Source organism: Arachis stenosperma, chromosome 2 (genome assembly GCF_014773155.1).
Source record: "Arachis stenosperma cultivar V10309 chromosome 2, arast.V10309.gnm1.PFL2, whole genome shotgun sequence".
Taxonomy (NCBI): Eukaryota; Viridiplantae; Streptophyta; class Magnoliopsida; order Fabales; family Fabaceae; genus Arachis; species Arachis stenosperma.
The window spans coordinates 58,195,747-58,219,184 of record NC_080378.1 but is presented as its reverse complement, the minus strand read 5'-3'; the positions used below and the strand labels follow the sequence as shown (position 1 = coordinate 58,219,184).

At 38.5% G+C, this 23,438-nt stretch overlaps 2 non-coding genes across 2 annotated transcripts; one reads left to right on the top strand and one right to left on the bottom strand.

Annotated features, from left to right (window-relative positions):
• The first annotated feature begins 693 nt into the window (after positions 1 to 693).
• Positions 694 to 797, top strand: LOC130965020 (small nucleolar RNA R71). Its single transcript, XR_009081079.1, has one exon. It is a non-coding gene; the product is annotated as a small nucleolar RNA R71 (small nucleolar RNA).
• Positions 798 to 20,210: 19,413 nt separating this feature from the next.
• Positions 20,211 to 20,318, bottom strand: LOC130963838 (small nucleolar RNA R71). Its single transcript, XR_009079956.1, has one exon. It is a non-coding gene; the product is annotated as a small nucleolar RNA R71 (small nucleolar RNA).
• Positions 20,319 to 23,438: the final 3,120 nt, after the last annotated feature.

The window sequence follows — 23,438 nt, the reverse complement described above, 5'->3', positions numbered from 1 at the left end:
GGGAGGAGTTTCAATGACTTCCTTACTCAGTTGGCCCACTTGTGCCTCCAGATTTCTAATGGAGGATCTGTTTCACTCATGAAACTGAAAGTGGCCTTTGACAGATCAGAGACTATATTGGCTAAATTAAGAGGTGTTTTGTTCAGAATTCTCTGTCTGTTGCTGAGAAGATGATGGATATGGCTTGCTATTGCCCAGCCTATTACGTCACCATGTTAAAGCCTTGTTGAGGCTTTTGTTGATCCTTCCAGGAGAAATTTGGATGATTTCTCCATGATGAGTTATAGGTGTTTCCATAAGGTTCACCCATGTAATTAACCTCTGCCATGGCAGGGTTCTCAGGATCATAAGCTTCTTCAGAAGCTGCCTCTCTAGTACTGTTGGATGCATGTTGCCATCCATTCAGATTTTGAGAGATCATGTTGACCTGTTGTCAACACTTTGTTCTGAGCCAATATGGCATTCAGAGTATCAATTTCAAGAACTCCTTTCTTTTGAGGTATCCCATTGTTCACGGAATTCCTCTCAGAAGTGTACATGAATTGGTTGTTTGCAACCATGTCAATGAGCTCTTGAGCCTCTTCAGGCGTTTTCTTCAGGTGAATAGATCCACCTGCAGAATGGTCCAATGACATTTTCGAAAATTCAGAGAGACCATAATAGAATATATCTAACATGGTCCATTCTGAAAACATGTCAGATGAACATCTTTTGGTCAGCTGCTTGTATCTTTCCCAAGCTTCATAGAGGGATTCACCATCTTTTTGTTTGAAGATTTAAACATCCACTCTCAACTTGCTCAGCTTTTGAGGAGGAAAGAATTTATCCAAGAAGGCAGTGACTAGCTTATCCCATGAGTCCAGGCTATCCTTAGGTTGTGAATCCAACCATATTCTAGCTCTGTCTCTTACGCAAAAGGGAAAGCATGAGTCTGTAGACTTCAGGATCAACTCCATTCGTCTTTACAGTCTCACAGATCTGCAAGAACTCAGTTAAAAACTGGTAAGGATCTTCAGATGGAAGTCCATAAAACTTGCAGTTTTGTTGCATTAAAGCAACTAGCTGAGGTTTCAGCTCAAAGTTATTGGCTCCAATGGCAGGAATGGAGATGCTTCTTCCATCAAACTTGGACGTTGGCTTTGTGAAGTCACCAAGCATTCTCCTTGCATTATTATTATTATTTTCGGCTGCCATCTCCTTCTCTTGTTCAAAAATTTCTGAAAGGTTGTTTCTGGATTGTTGTAATTTAGTTTCTCTTAATTTTCTCTTCAGAGTCCTTTCAGGTTCTGGATCAATTTCAACAAGAGTGCCTTTATCCTTGTTCCTGCTCATATGAAAGAGAAGAAAACAAGAAAAGAAAGTGGAATCCTCTATGTCACAGTATAGAGATTCCTTTATGTTAGTAGAAAAAGAAGGGGTAGAAGAATGAAGAGGGGGATTCGGATTTTTGGATGAAGAGAGGTGGAGAGAAGTGTTAGTAGTTAAATAATTAAATAGACGAAGAAAAGAGAAAAAGAATTTCGAAAATAAATTTAAAAAAAGGGTTAGTGATTTTCGAAAATTAGAGATAAATGTAATTGAAATTAAAATTTAAAACAATTAATTAATTAAAAAGAATTTTTTTTGAAAAGAGAGGGAGATATTTTCGAAAATAGAAGAGGGAGAATTAGTTAGGTGGTTTTGAAAAAGATAAGAAACAAACAAAAAGTTAGTTAGTTGATTGAAAAAGATTTGAAATCAAAATTTAAAAAGATAAGAAGATAAGAAGTTAGATAAGATATTTTGAATTCAAATTTTGAAAAAGATAAAAAATTTTGAGAAGGATAAGATAAAAAGATAAGATAAAAGTTTTAAGAAAAGATATTTTGAAAAAAGATTTAATTTTTCAAATGGCTTAACTAACAAGAAACTACAAGATAAAATTCTAGAATTTAAAGATTGAACCTTTCTTAACAAGAAAGTAACAAACTTCAAATTTTTGAATCAATCACATTAATTGTTAGCATATTTTTGAAAATATGATATAAAAGATAAGAAAAAGATTTTGAAAATATTTTGAAAAAGATTTTTAAATTTTCGAAAAAGAGGAAAAGTTGGAAAAGATACGATTTTTGAAAAAGATTTTGAAAAGATAAGATTTTTAAAATTGAAATTTTGACTTGACTTGTGAGAAACAACTAATTTTGAAAAATTTTTGACCAAGTCAACCCAAAATTTCGAAATTTTGGAGGGAAATAAGGAAAAGATATTTTTTTTTTGATTTTTTGAATTTTTAATTATGAGAGAGAAAAACAACAAAAATACTCAATGCATGAAATTTTTAGATCAAAACCATGAATGCATGCAAGAATGCTATGAATGTCAAGATGAACACCAAGAACATTTTGAAGATCATGATGAACATCAAGAACATATTTTTGAAAAATTTTTTTTTGATGCAAAGAAAACATGCAAGACACCAAACTTTAGAAATCTTTAATGCATGGAAAATATGAATGCAAAAATGCACATGAAAAACAACAAACAACACAAAATAAGAAAACATCAAGATCAAACAAGAAGACTTACCAAGAACAACTTGAAGATCATGAAGAACACCATGAATGCATGAATTTTCGAAAAGAATGCAAGAAAAAATTTTTAAAGCATGCAATTGACACCAAACTTAAAAATTGTCTCAAGACTCAAACAAGAAACACAAAATATTTTTGATTTTTATGATTTTCTAATTTTTTTGGATTTTTATTAAATTTTTTTTTTCGAAAATATAATTTGGAAAAACGAAAAATAAAAAGAAAAATTTTTGAAAAAGATTTTTGAAAAGAAAATTACCTGATCTGAGCAACAAGATGAACCGTCAGTTGTCCATACTCGAACAATCCCCGGCAACGGCGCCAAAAACTTGGTGGACGAAATTGTGATCCTTATTCTTTAAGTTGCACTCCTTGTAAAATTATGGAATTTAAAATTGGCACGAGTGAACACAACTCCGTTCAACTAACCAGCAAGTGTACTGGGTCGTCCAAGTAATAAACCTTACGTGAGTAAGGGTCGATCCCACAGAGATTGTTGGTATGAAGCAAGCTATGGTCACCTTGTAAATCTCAGTTAGGCAGATTAAATTGGTTTATGGTTTCGAAAATAGAAATAAGAAAATAGATGAAATATTAAAAGGGATAGAATACTTATGCAGATTCATTGGTGGGAATTTCAGATAAGCGAATGGAGATACTGTATGGCTCAAGAACGCCTACTTTCCTACTGCTTTAACTCAATCCTTCTTACTCCTTTCCATGGCAAGCTGTGTATAGGGGTTCACCGTTCGACGATGGCTACTTTGAATCCTCTCGGGAAAATGGTCCTCTGCGGCTGTCACTCGCATGGCTAATCGTCTGGAGGCATCACCTGGCCGAAGGCTACATCCCATCCTCGCAGTGAAAACTACGCTCACGCGCTCTGTCACAGCACGGCTAATCACTGGTTGGTTCCCGCTCCTACTGGAATAGAATCCCTTGATTCTTTTGCGTCTGTCACTAACGCCCAGCACTTGCGAGTCTGAAGCACGTCACAGTCATTCATTACCGGAATCCTACTCGGAATACCACAGACAAGGTTAGACTTTCCGGATTCCCAGGATCCTACTCGGAATACCACAAACAAGGTGAGACTTTCCGGATCCTCATAAATGCGCCATCTATCTAGCTTATACCACGAAGATTGTTGGGAATCTAAGAGATACACATTCAAGCTCGGTTGCATGTAGAACGGAGGTGGTTGTCAATCACGCGCGTTCATAAGTGAGAATGATAATGAGCGTCACATAATCATCACATTCATCATGTTCTTGGGTGCGAATGAATATCTTGGAATAAGAATAGGATAGAATTGAATAAAAGAAAATAGAATTGCATTAATACTTGAGGTACAGCAGAGCTCCACACCCTTAATCTATGGTGTGCAGAAACTCCACCGTTGAAAATACATAAGTAAAAGGTTCAAGCATGGCCGAATGGCCAGCCCCCATGTGGTCACAAGACCGAATGATCAAAGACCTCTAATACAATAGTTAAATGTTCTATTTATAATAAACTAGCTACTAGGGTTTACATGAGTAAGTAATCGATGCATAAATCCACTTTCGGGGCCCACTTGGTGTATGTTTGGGCTGAGCTTGATCAATCCACGAGCTGAGGCTTCTCTTGGAGTTGAACTCCGAGTTATGACGTCTTTTGGGCGTTCAACTCCGGATCATGACGTTTTTCTGGCGTTTAACTCCAGACAGCAGCATGTACTTGGTGTTCAACGCCAAGTTACGTCGTCAATTTCCGAATAAAGTATGGACTATTATCTATTGCTGGAAAGCCCTGGATGTCTACTTTTCAACGCCGTTGAGAGCGCGCCATTTAAAGTTCTGTAGCTCCAGAAAATCCATTTTTAGTGCAGGGAGGTCAGATTCCAACAGCATCAGCAGTCCTTTTGTCAGCCTTTTTCAGAGTTTTGCTCAAGTCCCTCAATTTCAGCCAAAAATTACCTGAAATTATAGAAAAACACACAAACTCATAGTAAAGTCCAGAAATGTGAATTTAACATAAAAACTAATGAAAACATCCCTAAAAGTAGCTTGAACTTACTAAAAACTACCTAAAAACAATGCCAAAAAGCGTATAAATTATCCGCTCATCAAGGGACTTCCTCATGCGCTTGTTAAGGTCCATGAGTGGGCTCTCTTGTTTGCTCCATCCTCTTTTTAGTAATGGGCTTGTCCTCTTCAATGAGGATGTCTTCCTCTATGACAATTCTGGCTAAATTGCATAGGTGACAGATGAGATGAGGAAAGACTAACCTTGCCAAAGTGGAGGACTTATCAGCCACCTTGTATAGTTCTAGAGGTATGATATGATGAACTTCCACTTCCTCTCCAATCATGATGCTTTGGATCATGATAGCCCGATCGACAGTTACCTCGGATCGGTTGCTAGTAGGAATGAGAGAGTGTTGGATGAACTCTAACCATCCCCTAGCCATGGGTTTGAGGTCATGCCTTCTCAGTTGAACTGGCTTGCCTTTGGAGTCTCTCTTCCATTGGGCTCCTTCTACACAGACGTCCATGATGACTTGGTCCAACCTTTGATCAAATTTAACCCTTCTTGTGAAAGGATGAAGATCTCCTTGTATCATTGGCAAGTTGAATGCCAACCTCACATTTTCCAGACTGAAATCTAAGTATTTCCTTCGAACCATTGTGAGCCAATTCTTTGGATTCGGGTTCACACTTTGATCATGGTTCTTAGTGATCCATGCATTAGCATAGAACTCTTGAACCATTAAGAATCTGACTTGTTGGATAGGGTTGGTGAGAGCTTCCCAACCTCTTCTCTGAATGTCTTGTCAGATCTCCGGATATTCGCCCTTTTTGAGCTTGAAGGGGACCTCGGGGATCTCCTTCTTCTAGGCCACAACTTCATAGAAGTGGTCTTCATGGACCTTTGAGATGAACGTTTCCAACTCCCATGACTCGGAGGAGGAAGTAATTGCCTTCCCTTTCCTCTTTCTAGAGATTTCTCCGGCCTTAGGTGCCATTAATGGTTATTGAAAATAAAAAGCAAAGCTTTTTCCAACACCAAACTTAAAAGGTTTGCTCGTCCTCGAGCAAAAGAAGAAAGAAAGGACTAGGAGAAGAAAAAATGGAGGAGATGGAGGTGTGTGGTGAATTTGGCCAAGGGGGCTAAGGTGTGTCTGATGTGTGAAGTTGAAGGTGGTAAGGAGGGTGATGAGCGGATAATTTATACGCTTTTTGGCATTATTTTTAGTATGTTTTTAGTATGTTTTTAGTATGTTTTAGTTAGTTTTTAGTATATTTTTATTAGTTTTTAGTTAAAATTCACTTTTCTGGACTTTACTATGAGTTTCTGTGTTTTTCTGTGATTTCAGGTATTTTCTGGCTGAAATTAAGGGACTTGAGCAAAAATCTGATTCAGAGGCTGAAAAGGACTGCAGATGCTATTGGATTCTGACCTCCCTGCACTCGAAGTGGATTTTCTGGAGGTACAGAAGTTCAATTGGCGTGCTCTCAACTGCGTTGAAAAGTAGACATCCTGGGCTTTCCAGAAATATATAATAGTCCATACTTTGCCTGAGATTTGATGGCCCAAACCGGTGTTCCAAATCAGTTCAAAACTGCCCGGCGTTAAACGCCGGAACTGGCACTAGAATGGGAGCTAAACGCCCAAACTGGCCCAAAAGCTGGCGTTTAACTCCAAGAGAAGTCTCTACACATGAAAGCTTCAATGCTCAGCCCAAGCACACACCAAGTGGGTCCGGAAGTGGATTTTTATGTCATTTACTCATTTCTGTAAACCCTAGGCTATTAGTTCTCTACAAATAGGACATTTTTCTATTGTATTTTCATCTTTTGATCACTTTAGATCTTAGGATCATCTTTGGACGTCTAGCTCTTAGATCATTGGGAGGCTGGCCATTCGGCCATGCCTGAACCGTGTTCTTATGTATTTTCAACGGTGGAGTTTCTACACACCATAGATTAAGGTGTGGAGCTCTGCTATACCTCGAGTATTAATGCAATTACTATTGTTCTTCTATTTAATTCAGCTTATCGTTGTTCTAAGATATTCATTTGCACCCAAGAACATGATGAATGTGATGATTATGTGACGCTTATCATCATTCTCACTTATGAAAGAGTGCCTGACAACCACCTCCGTTCTACAAGCAAACAAGGCTTGAATGTATATCTCTTGGATCCTATAATCGAAATCTTCGTGGTATAAGCTAGAATTGATGGCGGCATTCAAGAGAATCCGAAAGGTCTAAACCTTGTCTATGGTATTCTGTGTAGGATTCAATGATTGAATGACTGTGACGAGCTTCAAACTCCTGAAGGCTGGGTGTTAGTGACAGACGCAAAAGAATCACTGGATTCTATTCCAACTTGATTGAGAACCGACAGATGATTAGCCGTGCTGTGATAGAGCGCGTTGAACATTTTCACTGAGAGGACGGGACTGTAGCCACTGACAACGGTGATGCCCAACATACAGCTTGCCATGGAAAGGAGTAAGAAGGATTGGATGAAGACAGTAGGAAAGCAGAGAGACGGAAGGGACAAAGCATCTCCATACGCTTATCTGAAATTCTCACCAATGAATTACATAAGTATCTCTATCTTTATGCTTTATTCATATATCATTCATAACCATTTGAATCTGCCTGACTGAGATTTACAAGGTGACCATAGCTTGCTTCACACCAACAATCTCCGTGGGATTGACCCTTACTCGTGTAAGGTTTATTACTTGGACGACCCAGTGCACTTGCTGGTTAGTTGTGCGAAGTTGTGATAAAGAGTTGAGATTGCAATTGAGCGTACCATGTTGATGGCGCCATTGATGATCACAATTTTGTGCACCAAGTTTTTGGCGCCGTTGCCGGGGATTGTTGAGTTTGGACAACTGACGGTTCATCTTGTTGCTTAGATTAGGTATTTTTTCAGAGTTCTTAAGAATGAATTCTAGTATTTCAAGGTGATGTTCTTATCATCACCAAAGCTGATTGATTCTCATCAATTTAGCTCTTGAATGTAATGTCCTGCTGAAGCTTGGCTAGCCATGTCTAATTTCTTTAGACTAAAGCTTTAGACTAACATTGCATGATTCCTGGAATTCTCATTAAGAATTTTGATATCTTTATTTTCTTTTCCACTTAATTTTCGAAAAATCCAAAAAAATTACAAAATCATAAAAACCAAAAATATTGTATGTCTCTTGTTGATTCTAGTGTCTCATGCTATGTTTGGTGTCAATTGCATGTTTCTGTTCTTCTTGCATTCATTCATGTGTCTTAAGTGATCTTCAAGATGTTCTCGATGATTTCCTTGCTCTGATCTTTAAATTCTCTTGTCTTGAGTGTTTTGTTGTTTCTCATGTGCATTCTCAATTTGTTAGTGTCAATAGTATACAAACTTCTAAGTTTGGTGTCTTGCATGCATTGTTATTTGATTTTAGTTGCATTTTGATTATCCCTCATTATTAAAAATTCAAAAAAAATTTTAATTTGTGTCTTTTCAAGTCAATAATACAGAGAATTGAAGATTCAGAACATACAGTAGAGGAATTACACAGAAAAAGCTGGGCATTCAAAACGCCCAGTGAAGAAGGAAAACTGGCGTTTAAACGCCAACCAGGGTGCCTGGTTGGGCGTTTAACGCCCAAAAGGGTAGTGTTTTGGGCGTTAAACGCCCAGAATGGTATCCATTCTGGGCGTTTAACGCCAGGATGGCACAAGAGGGAAGATTTTGTTTTTAATTCAAATTTTTTTCAAAATCAAATCTTTTTCAAATCATATCTTTTCAATCATATATTTTCAAAATCAATTTCTTTCCATTTTCAAAAATACTTGCTATCAATTAATGATTTGATTCAACATCTCAGAATATGTTGCCTTTTCTGTTGAGAAAGGTTTAATGTCTGAATCATATCTTTCTTGTTAGCCAAGTCATTAGTTTTCAAAATCAAATCTTTTTTTAAATTGTTTTTCAAATCATATCTTCTCAATCATATCTTTTTAAAACTATATCTTTTCAATCATATCTCTTTAATCACATCTTTTTCAAAATAGTTTTCAATCATATCTTTTTGATTTATAATTTCAAAATCTTTTTCAAAAAACACTTGATTTCTTTTCCACTATTAGTTTTCAAAAATCAATTAGTTTTTTTCAACATGTTTTTAAAATCTTTTACTTAATTTTCGAAAATTTCTTCCCCTCTTCTCACATCCTTCTATTTATGGACTAACATTCCTCTTCAATGCACAATTTGAACTCTATCTTTGGTGATAAGTTTGAATTCTTCTACCTCCTCCTTCTATTTTTCTTTTCCTCTGACACCTCAAGGAATCTCTATACTGTGACATAGAGAATTCCATATTTTCTTGTTTTCTTCTCTTTCATATAAGCAGGAGCAAAGACCAAAGCATTCTTGTTGAGGCTGACCCTGAACCTAAAAGGACCTTGAAGCGAAAGCTAAGAGAAGCTAAAGCACAACTCTCTATAGAGGATCTAACAGAAATCTTCAAAGAAGAAGAACCCATGGCAGCCGAAAACAACAACAATGCCAACAATACAAGGAAGGTGCAGGGTAACTTTACTGCACCTACTCCCGACTTCTATGGGAGAAGCATCTCTATCCCTGCCATTGGAGCAAACAACTTTGAGCTTAAGCCTCAATTAGTTTCTCTAATGCAACAGAATTGCAAGTTCCATGGACTTCCATTGGAAGATCCTCATCAATTTTTAGCTGAGTTCTTGCAAATCTGTGACACTGTCAAGACTAATGGGGTTGACCCTGAGGTTTACAGACTTATGCTATTCCTTTTTGCTGTAAGAGACAGAGCTAGAATATGGTTGGACTCACAACCTAAAGAAAGCCTGAACTTGGTTTGTCAGAATACCACAGACAAGGTTAGACCTTCCGGATTCTCTTGAATGCCGCCATCAGTTCTTGCCTATACCACGAAGACTTTGATCTCACGGAATGGCTGGCTCGTTTGTCAGGCGAGCGCTCGGTTGTCAGGCGATCAACCATGCATCGTGTATCAGGAATCCAAGAGATATTCACTCAATCTAAGGTAGAACGGAGGTGGTTGTCAGTCACACGTTCATAGGTGAGAATGATGATGAGTGTCACGGATCATCACATTCATCAAGTTGAAGAACAAGTGATATCTTGGAACAAGAACAAGCTGAATTGAATAGAAGAACAATAGTAATTGCATTAATATTCGAGGTACAGCAGAGCTCCACACCTTAATCTATGGTGTGTAGAAACTCCACCGTTGAAAACACATAAGAACAAGGTCTAGGCATGGCCGTGAGGCCAGCCCCCAAATGATCTAAGAACTAGATGTCCAAAGATGATCTAGAGATCTAAAGTGATCAAAAGATGTAAAGATCAAAATTATGTCAAATACAATAGTAAAAGGTCCTATTTATAGGGAGCTAGTAGCTTAAGGATTACAAAGATGAGTAAATGACATAAAAATCCACTTCCGGGCCGACTTGGTTTGTGCTTGGGCTGAGCAATGAAGCATTTTCGTGTAGAGATTCTTCTTGGAGTTAAACGCCAGCTTTTGTGCCAGTTTGGGCGTTTAACTCCCACTTTGGTGCCAGTTCCGGCGTTTAACGCTGGGAAATCTGAAGGTGAATTTGAACGCCGGTTTGGGCCATCAAATCTTGGGCAAAGTATGGACTATCATATATTGCTGGAAAGCCCAGGATGTCTACTTTCCAACGCCGTTAAGAGCGCGCCAATTGGGCTTCTGTAGCTCCAGAAAATCTACTTCGAGTACAGGGAGGTCAGAATCCAACAGCATCTGCAGTCCTTTTCAGTCTCTGAATCAGATTTTTGCTCAGGTCCCTCAATTTCAGCCAGAAAATACCTGAAATCACAGAAAAACACACAAACTCATAGTAAAGTCCAGAAAACTGAATTTTAACTAAAAACTAATAAAAATATACTAAAAACTAACTAGATCATACTAAAAACATACTAAAAACAATGCCAAAAAGCGTACAAATTATCCGCTCATCACTTTCCATGGAAAGGAGTAAGAAGGATTGGATGAAGACAGTAGGAAAGCAGAGAGATGGAAGGGACAAAGCATCTCCATACGCTTATCTGAAATTCTCACCAATGAATTACATAAGTATCTCTATCTTTACGCTTTATTTATATATCATTCATAACCATTTGAATCTGTCTGACTGAGATTTACAAGGTGACCATAGCTTGCTTCATACCAACAATCTCCATGGGATCAACCCTTACTCGCGTAAGGTTTATTACTTGGACGACCCAGTGCACTTGCTGGTTAGTTGTGCGAAGTTGTGATAAAGAGTTGAGATTGCAATTGAGGGTACCATGTTGATGGCGCCATTGATGATCACAATTTCGTGCACCAGAGGGGTATTTATAGGATAAGGGGGAGAGAGAATTCATGTGATATGGGTTGGGTTTAGGAGGAAAATGGTTTGAATTTGAGTGGGTAGGGTTAGGTGGGTTGTATGATGGGAAATAGTGTATGGATGTGAGTGGTGAAGAGGTTACGGGGAAGAGGGTAGGATTTGATAGGTGAATGGTGTTTGGGGAAAGGTGTTATAGGAAGGTGTGAAGAGGAGTGAGAATGAGTTGGTGTAGGTAGGGATCATGTGGGGTTCACAGATCCTGAGGTGTCAAGGATTTTTCATCCCTGCACCTCCTTGGCATTAAACGCCCTCGGTATGCCATTCCTGGCATTTAAACGCCAGGCTGCTGCCTAATGCCAGGGCATCTAGGCCAGTTTCACTAACCTTTTCTTTACTGTTTTAAGGTAGTTTCATGCATTTTCTTAGAAAATAAGCAAGTTTTGGATGAAATTTCATTTATACCTTGATCAAGCAACTATTGTGAATTTTATATGATTTCATAAGGATTATGCAAGGATTGAATGACAAATTGATGATGCATAATCTCATGACTTGGGCTAGAGCTTTGATACACTTTATTTGCTTGATTTTAGGACAAAGGAAGCAAGAAGAAGCCACGTTAGCAGTCACGTTAACCTAATTAATGTAACCACTAACGTGGAATAGTGACAAGCTTGTAGTGTTAATAAAAAAGGTGATCGTCAATAACTCCTGCGAAGCCATCATAAGCCCACGTTAATAGCCATGTTAACTAGGTTAACATGGTAGTTAACGTGGAGAAAAAGTGAAGCTCCAGCGTTAGTGGTAAAAGTGAATACCACTAACGCTACAAATTGGCAATTAGCCACGTTAAGAGTCACGTTAACTTAGTTAACGTGAACTCTAACGTGGAAGGGAAAGACAATTCCAACGTTAGTGACACTCACCTTTGTCACTAACGTTGGATTAAGCCAACATTGCCCACGTTAGTGGTCACGTTAAGACCACTAACGTGAAAGTTAACGTGGAGCTAAGCATGATGAGCCAACGTTAGTGACACTCACCTTTGTCACTAACGTTGGAGATGGCATTCACTACCACGTTAACCTATTTAACGTGAACTCTAACGTGGAAAGGAGGGGCGTTTGGAGCGTTAGTGACAAAGGTAAGTGTCACTAACGCTCTCGAAGCTAAGGCATGCCCACTGAAGAACGGAAGATTGTTGGTCTGGAAGTTATAATAAATTCTCGTTGCAAGTATAGTTTCTAAACCAAGCAATCAACCTTTCTTACAAACGTTTTGGTTGTCACAAGTAACAAACCCCTTTGAAATTGATAACCGAAGTATTTAAACCTCGGGTCATCTTCTCAAGGAATTGCAGGGAGGTATGTTCTTATTATTGGTTATGAGTCTTGTAAATTGGGGGTTTTGAAAGTGAGGAACAAGTATGTTAAATGATAAGAAAAAAAAATAGTAATGATAAAATAAACTCTTGGCAAGGTATTAGAATCGGAATTCCTATCCTAGTTATCCTTATCAGGTGTGATGAGAATTGGATTTTAATCCCACTTAGTTATCCTTTATTAAACAAGGGAAGTTCAAGTGGACTAATTAGCTTGATCCTCAAGTCCTAGTCAATCCTTGTGGGAAGACTAACTTTAGAGCGATCTAGATCCATTAGAATCTGCCCATTTCAATCACTACTGAGTTTGACAACTCAAGTGTTACCAATTAATCAACCAAAGCCAATAGTAAATAATCTGAATTAAAAATAAGGAAAAGCAATCATGAGTCTGAAATACCTCAAATTATATTAAGAAAATCATAACATGAATGGTCATTAAACAAATAAAAGAGAAAATAAATAGAAGAACATTGAACCTGAGATGAAGAAGAAATATTCCTAAATTCTAAAAATCCTAATCCTAATCCTAATCCTAAGAGAGAGGAGAGAACCTCTCTCTCTAAAAACAACATCTAAATTATGAAAAGTGAATTATGAGTCGTCCCCCCTTTATTCATCCACTTTGCAGCCTTTGATTTGTGTTTTCTGGGTTTGAAACTGGGCCAGAAATAGCCCAGAATTTGCTGGTTATGAAATCTGCCACGCTGATTTTCGCAGATGCGACACGTCTGTGTGGAGCGCGCGTTCGCGTCGCCTATCTCTACGTCATTTGGGCCTCTGTAGCTCAAGTTATAGTCGTTTTAGTGCGAGAGGGTCAGGCTGACAGCTTTGTAGTTCCTTCTACTTCTTGTATTCCTTCCACTTTTGCATGCTTCCTTTCCATCCTCTAAGCCATTCCTGCCCTGTAATCTCTAAAATCACTCAACACACATATCAAGGCATCAAATGATAATAAGAGAGGATTAAGATTAGCTAAATTAAGACCCAAGAAGCATGTTTTCAGTCATAGCACAGAATCAGGAAGGAGAATGTAAAACATGCGAATAGTATGAATAAGTGTATGAAAGATTGATAAAATCCACTCAATTAAGCACAAGATAAACCATAAAATAGTGGTTTATCAACCTCCCCACACTTAAACATTAGCATTTCCTCATGCTAAGCTCAAGGGAAGCTATAAGGGAGTGAAGAGGAATGATAGAGAGTATGCAATGCAACCTGTCTATGTAAATGCAACTACATGCAAAATGTTACTTGGTTAAAAGCAAAAAAGTTCTTCAAGACAAATACAAACCAAATTCCACTAATTCAAATTGTACAATAAAAATCAAGTAAACTTGTAAGAAGAGAGCTAATGAAATCAGGGAACATAGAATCAAGCATTGAACCCTCACTGGTAGTGTATATCACTCTAGTCTCTCTGGTGTATAGGGTAATCAGTCTATTCTTCTCTAATCATGCTTTCTAAACTTTGCTCTTCATCTATCCAATCAACAAATAGTTAATGTATACATACAAACATCATGAGGTCTTTTTCAAGGTTGTAATGGGGCTAAGGTAAAGGTAAGGGTATATATATAAGGCTAAGTGAGCTAATAATTGAATCTTTGAGTAACCTGGGCTATCACCTAACTTACATACATTCTATATAACTTCTAAAATCATGCCTAGCTACCCATAATTCCCACTTTTGTATCACATACTCATGTATCAACTTTTCTTTTAATTTGTGTCACATATGCATTGATCTTTTATTAACTTAATATTGGGGTAATTTTATCCCTTTATTTATTTATTTATATTATATATATTTTTTCTTTTTTTTCTTTTTTTATAGAGACATAAAAACTAAAATAACATATCAATACATATGGAATTTTTAATTTTTCTGTTTTACATGAGTAGATACCCAAATTTCCAATATTCAGAATTAGAGACATGATACATTCCCTTATTAACCCATGCTCCCACAGTTTTCCCACACTTAGTTGATGCACAACCTCTATCTTAAGCTAACCAAAGATTCAATTGGGATATTTAATTTATTTTTCTGCTTAAGGCTAGTGATGTGGTTATAGAACAGAAGGGGATTAAAAAGCTCGAAGTGGCTAACAAGGGTGACATAAAAGGGTAGGCTTATTTGGGATAAGTGAGCAAAAATAAGTAATGGCCTCAATCATATGCAAGCATGTAAATACACTAACTATTGGACATATAGATTGGAACAAAATAAAGATTACAATCATAGAGAAGAAAACACACAAGAATAAAAATTTATGGTTAAATAATGTAACCATATAAATAAGCTCAAACCTCACAGGTTGTGTGTTCTTTGGCTCAAAAATCATGTTCCAAATACAACTTCAAACAAATTTAACACATGAAAAATTTTAGTTTTTAATTTAAATTAGTGAAATTATTCAAAAATAGGATCTTAAAAAGAAACTTATTATTTTTCAACTAAGTAGTATTTAAATGCAAACAATCAACTACACATGCAATCTATTATGCAATGCAATAATGAACAAACAAAGAAAATAGAATATTGGTGTTGAGAAGAGAATAACTAACCCGTGAAGATCGGTATCGACCTCCCCACACTTAATGATTGCACCGTCCTCGGTGCATGCTAAGATGTGCAAGTGGACGGGTTACTTCAACTGATGCTTTTCTCCAAGGATTGTGCAGATGGACTTGTTTGTCTCCCCATATAGAAGTTCTTCCCTTTCCCCTCTCGGTGGCCATCTTGAAAGAAGAGGAAAAGAAAGGAAAGTAACCCAAAAATAAAGATAAAAACATAAATAAAATATGGGTGTTAATGCCAAATAATTAAATGTCTCAATTACATGGTAGCTACAGCATGCAAGTGAGAAAATAGTGGAAGCAAATGGCATATCAAACGATAAGAGAGTGTGGGTAATGCAAGATAGTGTAAGTGTATATCAATGCAAAAGGAATATCAGTATTATAAAAATGAGCATTGACTTATGAATAATAATACCCAATTAGAATAAAACAAGTCATGAAGCACCAGAATAATTCAAGAAAACATGCAATAGTTGAAGAATAGAATTTTAACACCAATGGAAAAGAGAAAGAAAGTAAGAAGGAGGAAGAAAGAAATAAGAAGGGAAAGAAGAATTAGGATTTGGGAAAGAAAAGATAAGATATTTGGCTGATTTCGATAAGCTGTGCGGCGCCGGCGACGCGAGCGCGTGAAGTGTTTCGTGCCTTCAGCGCGAGGGCAGCCGCGCGGCCGCACAACTCTCTGGTGAAAAGCTCATTTTGCTAAAACTTTGGGTCACGCGATCGCGTGGTGGATGTGATCGCGTGGATGGCCTTGTTTAAAGAACGACGCGTTCGCGTGGTAGGGCTTGTGCTGCTAGCTGATGGTGTTTTTGCGGAAAACGAATTTTCCAAACACATAGATCTAACCGGCAAGTGTACCGGGTCGCATCAAGTAGTAATAACTCACTTAGAGTGAGGTCGATCCCACAGGGATTGATGGATCAAGCAATTTTAGTGGGTGATTAGTTTAGTCAAGCTAACATTGAAGTGAATTTGGATGAAGTGTAGCCAACAGAAAGTAAATAGCAAGGAAAATTAAAGTGCAGAAAGTAAAATTACAAGTAACTTAAAGAACAAGAAAGTAAAATAGCTGAAACTTAAATTGCAAGAATTCTAAATTGCATCAAATGTAAAGGGGGCTGGGGTGCTGGAAATTAAATGAAAGCAGTAGATCCAAGCTTAGAACAATTGCAGGGAGATTAAAGTGCTTGAAAGTAAATTAGAAGCAATAGAAACAGAAAGGAAAAAATGCAGATGAAATAAAAGCAGCAGATGTAAACAACAAGGCAAAATTTCTTGAAGGAGCAAACAGAAATTAAGTTCAGCTTAAGTGCAGAATAAAATTTAAAATCTCAGGAAATCATAGAGACTAGAAAACAAGTCTAGATCTCAATTCCTTCCTTGATCAAAGTAGAAGACAACTTGCAGAAGAGAAGAAAGATGAAAGCAGTAAAAGAAACTTCAGATCCAATTTCTCAATTTCCTCAATTATGCAGAAGAACACAAATGAATTTCAGATGGAGAATTGAAACAGAATTCCTTCAATTCTTGATCCAAAATTTAAGCAGAAAAGAAAATTAAAAGAGAGAGCTATCTACTACTCCCTAATGGAGCCAACCTCTTTTTTAATGGAGCTCTATTGATGCCTTTATATAGGCTTTACAAAATAAAAAATGAAAATGAAATTAAAACAAATTACAAAAATGAAAATCCTAATTTAATTGATCCATGTGCCTTTGAGTGATGATGTGGGCTTTGCTTGCTTTGGATTTGAGGAGAAATGGGTTTGGTTGGTGATGAGCGGATAATTTATACGCTTTTTGGCATTGTTTTTAGTATGTTTTCAGTAGGATTTAGTTAGTTTTTAGTATATTTTTATTAGTTTTTAGTTAAAATTCACTTTTCTGGACTTTACTATGAGTTTGTGTGTTTTTCTGTGATTTCAGGTATTTTCTGGCTGAAATTGAGGGACCTGAGCAAAAATCTGATTCAGAGACTGAAAAGGACTGCAGATGCTGTTGGATTCTGACCTCCCTGCACTCGAAGTGAATTTTCTGGAGCTACAAAAGCCCAATTGGAGCGCTTTCAACGGCGTTGGAAAGTAGACATCCTGGGCTTTCCCGCAATATATGATAGTTCATACTTTGCCCAAGATTTGATGGCCCAAACGGGCGTTCAAAGTCACCCTCAGAATTCCCAGCGTTAAACGCCGGAACTGGCACAAGAATGGGAGTTAAACGCCCAAACTGGCACCAAAGCTGGCGTTTAACTCCAAGAAGAGTCTCTACACGAAAATGCTTCATTGCTCAGCCCAAGCACACACCAAGTGGGCCCGGAAGTGGATTTTTATGTCATTTACTCATCTTTGTAAACCTTAGGCTACTAGTTTTCTATAAATAGGACCCTTTACTATTGTATCTTTCAATCTGAGGATCTTTTGATCATGTTTTTATGATTGAACCCTCTTTGGGAGACTGGCCATTCGGCCATGCCTAGACCTTGTTCTTATGTATTTTCAACGGTGGAGTTTCTACACACCATAGATTAAGGTGTGGAGCTCTGCTGTACCTCGAGTATTAATGCAATTACTATTGTTCTTCAATTCAATTCCGCTTGTTCTTGTTCTAAGATATTCATTTGCACCCAAGAACATGATGAATGTGATGATTATGTGACACTCATCATCATTCTCACCTATGAACGAGTGCCTGACAACCACTTCTGTTCTACAAGCAAACAAGGCTCTAATGTTTATCTCTTGGGTTCTTTAACCGGAATCTTCGTGGTATAGGCAAGAACTGATGGCGGCATTCAAGAGAATCCGGAAGGTCTAACCTTGTCTGTGGTATTCTGAGTAGGATTCAATGATTGAATGACTGTGACGTGCTTCAAACTCGTGAGGGCGGGGCGTTAGTGACAGACGCAAAAGAATCAATGGATTCTATTCCGGCCTGATCGAGAACCGACAGATGGATAGCCGTGCCATGACAGGGTGCGTTGAACATTTCCACTGAGAGGATGGGAGGTAGCCACTGACAACGGTGAAACCCTTGCATAAGCTTGCCATGGAAAGGAGGAAGAAGGATTGGATGAAGACAGTAGGAAAGCAGAGAGACGGAAGGGACACAGCATCTTCATGCGCTTATCTGAAATTCCCACCAATGAATTACATAAGTATCTCTATCTTTATCTTTATGTTTTATTCATATATCACCCATACCCATTTGAGTCTGCCTGACTAAGATTTACAAGGTGACCATAGCTTGCTTCATACCAACAATCTCCGTGGGATCGACCCTTACTCGCGTAAGGTTTATTACTTGGACGACCCAGTGCACTTGCTGGTTAGTTGTGCGGAGTTGTGATGAAGAGTTGAGATTGCAATGTGCGTACCATGTTGATGGCGCATTGATGATCACAATTCCGTACACCAAGTTTTTGGCGCCGTTGCCGGGGATTGTTCGAGTATGGACAACTGACGGTTCATCTTGTTGCTTCGATTAGGTATTTTTCAGAATTCTTAAGAGTGAATTCTAATGTTTCAAGGTGATGATCTTACCATCACCAAAGCTGATTGATTATCATAAATTTAGCTCTTAAATGCAATGTCCTGCTGAAGCTTGGCTATCCATGTCTAATTCCTTTAGACTAAAGCTTTAGACTAACATTGCATGATTCCTGGAATTCTCATTAAGAATTTTGATACCTTTATTTTCTTTTTCTACTTAATTTTCGAAAAAGCACAAAAAAATTTTAAAATCATAAAAACCAAAAATATTTTATGTTTCTTGTTTGAGTCTAGTGTCTAATTTTAAGTTTGGTGTCTTGCATGCATTGTTTATTTGATCTTGGTTCTATTTTCAAGTCAATAGTACAGGGAACTGAAGATTCAGAACATGCAGCAGAGGAATTACACAGAAAAAGCTGGGCGTTCAAAACGCCCAGTGAAGAAGGACAGACTGGCGTTTAAACGCCAGCCAGGGTGCCTGGTTGGGCATTTAACGCCCAAAAAGGTAGTGCATTGGGCGTTAAACGCCAGAATGTGCACCATTCTGGGCGTTTAACGCCAGGATGGCACAAGGGGGAGGATTTTGTTTTCAAATCAATTTTTTTTCAAGTTTTCAAAGTTTTTCAAAATCAAATCTTTTTCAAATCATATCTTTTCAATCAAATGTTTTCAAAATCAATTTCTTTCCTTTTTCAAAGATACTTGCTAACAATTAATGATTTGATTGAACATTTCAAGTATGTTGCCTTTTCTGTTGAGAAAGGTTTAATGTTTGAATCATATCTTTTCTTGTTAGGCAAGTCATTAATTTTTAAAATCAAATCTTTTTAAAATTGTTTTCAAATCATATCTTCTCAATCATATCTTTTTAATCACATCTTTTTCAAAACAGTTTTCAATCATATCTTTTTGATTTATAATTTCAAAGTCTTTTTCAAAAATTACTTGATTTCTTTCCCACTCTTGATTTTCGAAAATCAATTAAAGTTTTTCAAAATTTTTTTTTTAAAATCTTCTTAACTTAATTTTCGAAAAAGCTCTTCCCCTCTTCTCACATCCTTCTATTTATGGAGTACCACTCCTCCTCAATGCACAATTCGAACTCTATCTGATTAAGTTTGAATTCTTCTACCTCTTCCTTCTATTTTTCTGTTCCTCTGACACCTCAAGGAATCTCTATACTGTGACATAGAGGATTCCACACTTTCTTGTTCTCTTCTCTTTCACATGAGCAGGAACAAAGACAAAGGCATTCTTGTTGAAGCTGATCCTGAACCTGAAAGGACCCTGAAGCGAAAGCTAAGAGAAGCTAAGGCACAACTCTCTGCAGAGGACCTAACAGAAATCTTCAAAGAAGAAGAACACATGGCAGCCGAAAACAACAACAATGCAAACAATGCAAGGAAGGTGTTGGGTGACTTTACTGCACCTACTCCCGACTTCTATGGGAAAAGCATCTCTATCCCTGCTATTGGAGCAAACAACTTTGAGCTTAAGCCTCAATTAGTTTCTCTAATGCAACAGAATTGCAAGTTCCATGGACTTCCATTGGAAGATCCTCATCAATTTTTGGCTGAGTTCTTGCAAATCTGTGACACTGTCAAGACTAATGGGGTTGACCCTGAGGTCTACAGACTTATGCTATTCCCTTTTGCTGTAAGGGACAGAGCTAGGACATGGTTGGACTCACAACCTAAAGAAAGCCTGGACTCATGGGAAAAGCTAGTCAATGCCTTCTTGGCAAAGTTCTTTCCACCTCAAAAATTGAGTAAGCTTAGAGTGGAAGTCCAAACCTTCAGACAGAAGGATGGAGAATCCCTCTATGAAGCTTGGGAAAGATACAAACAATTGATCAGAAAATGTCCTCCTGACATGCTTTCTGAATGGAGCGTCATAGGTATTTTCTATGATGGTCTCTCTGAACTGTCCAAGATGTCTTTGGATAGCTCTGCTGGAGGATCTCTTCATTTGAAGAAGACGCCTACAGAAGCACAAGAGCTGATTGAAATGGTTGCAAATAACCAATTCATGTACACTTCTGAAAGGAATCCTGTGAACAATGGGACTAATCAGAAGAAAGGAGTTTTTGAGATTGATACTCTGAATGCCATTATGGCTCAGAACAAGATATTGACTCAACAAGTCAATCTGATTTCTCAAAGTCTGTCTGGAATGCAAAATGCACCAAGCAGTACTAAGGATGCTTCATCTGAAGAAGAAGCCTATGATCCTGAGAACCCTTCAATGGAAGAGGTGAATTACATGGGAGAACCTTATGGAAACACCTATAATTCTTCATGGAGAAATCATCCAAATTTCTCATGAAAGGATCAACAGAGACCTCAACAAGGTTTCAACAACAATAATGGTGGAAGAAACAGGTTTGGCAATGGCAAGCCTTTTCCATCATCTTCTCAGCAACAGACAGAGAATTCTAAGCAGAACCCCTCTGACTTAGCAACCATGGTCTCTGATCTAATCAAAACCACTCAAAGTTTCATGACTGAAATAAGGTCCTCCATTAGGAATTTGGAGGCACAAGTGGGACAGCTGAGCAAGAAAATTACTGAACTCCCTCCTAGTACTCTTCCAAGCAATACAGAAGAAAATCCAAAAGGAGAGTGCAAGGCCATCAACATGGCCGAATTTGGAGAGGAAGGAGAGGAAGTAAACGCCACTGAGGAAGACCTCAATGGGCGTGCACTAGCCTCCAATGAGTTCCCTAATGAGGAACCATGGGAATCTGAGGCTCAAAATGAGACCATAGAGATTCCATTGGACTTACTTCTGCCTTTCATGAGCTCTGATGAGTATTCCTCCTCTGAAGAGGATGAATATGTCACTGAAGAGCAAGTTGCTAAATACCTTGGAGCAATCATGAAGCTAAATGACAAGTTATTTGGAAATGAGACTTGGGAGGATGAACCCCCTTTGCTCACCAAAGAACTGGATGACTTGTCTAGGCAGAAATTACCTCAAAAGAGACAAGACCCTGGGAAGTTTTCAATACCTTGTACCATAGGCACCATGACCTTCAAGAAGGCTCTGTGTGACTTAGGGTCAAGTGTAAACCTCATGCCTCTCTCTGTAATGGAGAAGCTAGGGATCTTTGAGGTACAAGCTGCAAAAATCTCACTAGAGATGGCAGACAATTCAAGAAAACAAGCTTATGGACTTGTAGAGGATGTTCTGGTAAAGATTGAAGACCATTACATCCCTGCTGATTTCATAGTCCTAGAGACTGGGAAGTGCATGGATGAGTCTATCATCCTTGGCAGACCCTTCCTAGCCACAGCAAAGGCTGTGATTGATGTTGATAGAGGTGAACTGATCATTCAAGTGAATGAAGAATCCTTTGTGTTTAAGGCTCAAGGATACCCCTCTGTCACCATGGAGAGGAAGCATGAAGAGCTTCTCTCAAATCAGAGTCAAACAGAGCCCCCACAGTCAAACTCTAAGTTTGGTGTTGGAAGGCCACAACCAAACTCTAAGTTTGGTGTTGAACCCCCACATTCAAACTCTAAGTTTGGTGTTGGGAGGTTCCAACATTGCTCTGAGAAAATGTGAGGCTCCATGAGAGCCCTCTGTCAAGCTACTGACATTAAAGAAGCGCTTGTTGGGAGGCAACCCAATGTTATATTTTATGTATTTTCCTTTGTTATTTTATTTTATTTTGTAGGTTGATGATCATGAGAAGTCACAAAATCAATTGAAAAAGCAAAAACAGAATGAAAAATAGGAAGAAAAACAGCACACCCTGGAGGAAGAACCTACTGGCGTTTAAACGCCAGTAAGGCTAGCAGGTGGGCGTTTAACGCCCAGTCTGGCACTATTCTGGGCGTTTAACGCCAGAAAGGGGCACCAGACTTGCGTTAAACGCCAGGAAAGGGCAAGAACCTAGCGTTAAACGCCAGAAATGGGCACCAGCCCGGCGTTTAACGCCAGAATTGGCTCAAAACGTGATTTTGCATGCCATTTGGTGCAGGGATGACTTTTCCTTGACACCTCAGGATCTGTGGACCCCACAGGATCCCCACCTACCCCACCACCCTCTTTCTTCTTCACCCATTCACCAATCACTTCCATACTTCTTCCCCAAAAACCCTTCACCTATCCAATCCCATCTTTCTCTTCACCACTCACATCCATCCTTCATAAAACCCCACCTACCTTACCATTCAAATTCAAACCACTTTCCCTCCCAAACCCACCCATACATGACCGAACCATAAGCCCCTCCTCTCCTATATAAACCCTTCTTCACTCCTTCATTTTCACACAACCTAAACACCACTTCTCCCCCTCTTTGGCCGAACACAAAAGCCACTCCCTTCTTCCTCATTTCTTCTTCTTCTACTCTTTTCTTTCTTCTTTTGCTCGAGGACGAGCAAACCTTTTAAGTTTGGTGTGGTAAAAGCATTGCTTTTTGTTTTTCCATAGCCATTTATGGCATCCAAGGCCGGAGAAACCTCTAGAAAGAGGAAAGGGAAGGCAAAAGCTTCTACCTCCGAGTCATGGGAGATGGAGAGATTCATCTCAATGGTGCATCAAGACCACTTCTATGAAGTTGTGGCCATGAAGAAGGGTCAACTTTGATCAAAGGTTGGACCAAGTCCTCATAGACATTTATGAAGAGGGCGTTCAATGAAAGAGAGATTCAAGAGGGAAGCCGGTTCAACTGAGAAGGCATGACCTCAAGCCCATCACTAAGAAAAGGATGGAGCAAACAAGAGGTCCTACTCATCATGAAATCCCTGAGATACCTCAAGGGATGCACTTTCCTCCACAAAACTATTGGGAGCAAATCAACACCTCCCTAGGAGAATTGAGTTCCAACATGGGACAACTAAGGGTGGAGCACCAAGAACATTCCATCCTCCTCCATGAAATTAGAGAAGATCAAAGAATCATGAGAGAGGAGCAACAAAGGCAAGGAAGAGACATTGAGGAGCTCAAGCACTCCATAGGATCTTCAAGAGGAAGAACAAGCCGCCATCA